Raw genomic sequence first — 1,247 nt, 5'->3', positions numbered from 1 at the left:
TCAAACTGTTTGTTCTTATTGCTTATTGCTTATTGTATGTCTGAAAAGACACCTACATGGATAGTAGTTGTGAAAGACACTTAAATGTGAATCTATCAGTGTTTTTTCAAAGTTGGTTTGACCATTTAATACACCTGAAACACCCTTGGAACTTGATATCATAATGATCTATGTGGATCAGAGCATACATTACCTGGACAGATTACAGCATTTAACTGCAATATTAATATTACAGTTAACTGGTTGGATGTCCCACAGCAAATGATGTCCATCCAACAGTGAAATGGATACTGTTGGCAGATGATTTGCTTGGATATGGTAGCTGAATTCTGCAATCTTTTGGCTGCATGTATAAGACATGGGTGGTCTGAATGATCAAGTCTGGTGGAGACAGTCCAGTGGTTGACACTATGATCACACAATCAGAATAGGATGCAGTACAGTCAACCATGTCCATTCAGTTTCCTGTCTTCGGGTTGTCTTGAATCCAGAAAGCAACATGAACTTAATTTTTCATGCTGTGAATGGTTTTCAATGCTGTCGGCTTGACATCATTGTTTGGTAAATAAAGGCAACTGTGAATGTATGAATTTTGCCAAATATAGTTATAATAAAATTAGAACTTCATTATGAAACATTATCACAAACCAGTATTTTTTTTAACTGGCCCGCTGAACAACCGTCCACCCCTTCCAACTGAATTCCAAAGGTTTGGCAGGTTGCATCAGTCGCATCTCCGGAAATACGTCATTTCATCTGAATAATGGGATGAACAAAGGGGAACAACTCTCTTATATGTTTTTCGTCCGCAGACATGTTTCCTGGGAAATTGACATTTCATGCCTGCTCAAGACGTTAACACAGGCAATGTGAGGAACGTCTCGGGACAGATGATACCCTAGTCTGGCTGACAGTCCCTGAACCACATTATTTTCCCTACTGCCTAGCCCTCTCTGCTAAAGACCTAAATGAAGCAAGTCTAGATTTCCTCAGGTTCTGAATCTCTGGTCTCCCTGGGGCTCCTTTTCAATTATAAATGGGTTGTTTGTTACTATCAAAATTATATATATTCAGAGACTAAGCGCTAGTCTAATGATACCCCATTTCCACAAATGGAAGTGGCTGTTCTTGAGGCTGGCTTGATCCTGCGGGCTCATTCCTTAAAGGTCACATGCAACCAAAAAATCAAACATAATTAAAACACAATTATCACTTATTCATGACATATAATATACATTGCTGGTTAT

The sequence above is a fragment of the Haliotis rubra genome, unplaced genomic scaffold (assembly GCF_003918875.1).
Source record: "Haliotis rubra isolate DU_JTF1 unplaced genomic scaffold, ASM391887v1 Scf110, whole genome shotgun sequence".
NCBI lineage: Eukaryota > Metazoa > Mollusca > Gastropoda > Lepetellida > Haliotidae > Haliotis > Haliotis rubra.
The sequence above is the reverse complement of the archived record's forward strand: the minus strand, read 5'-3'. Positions refer to the sequence as shown.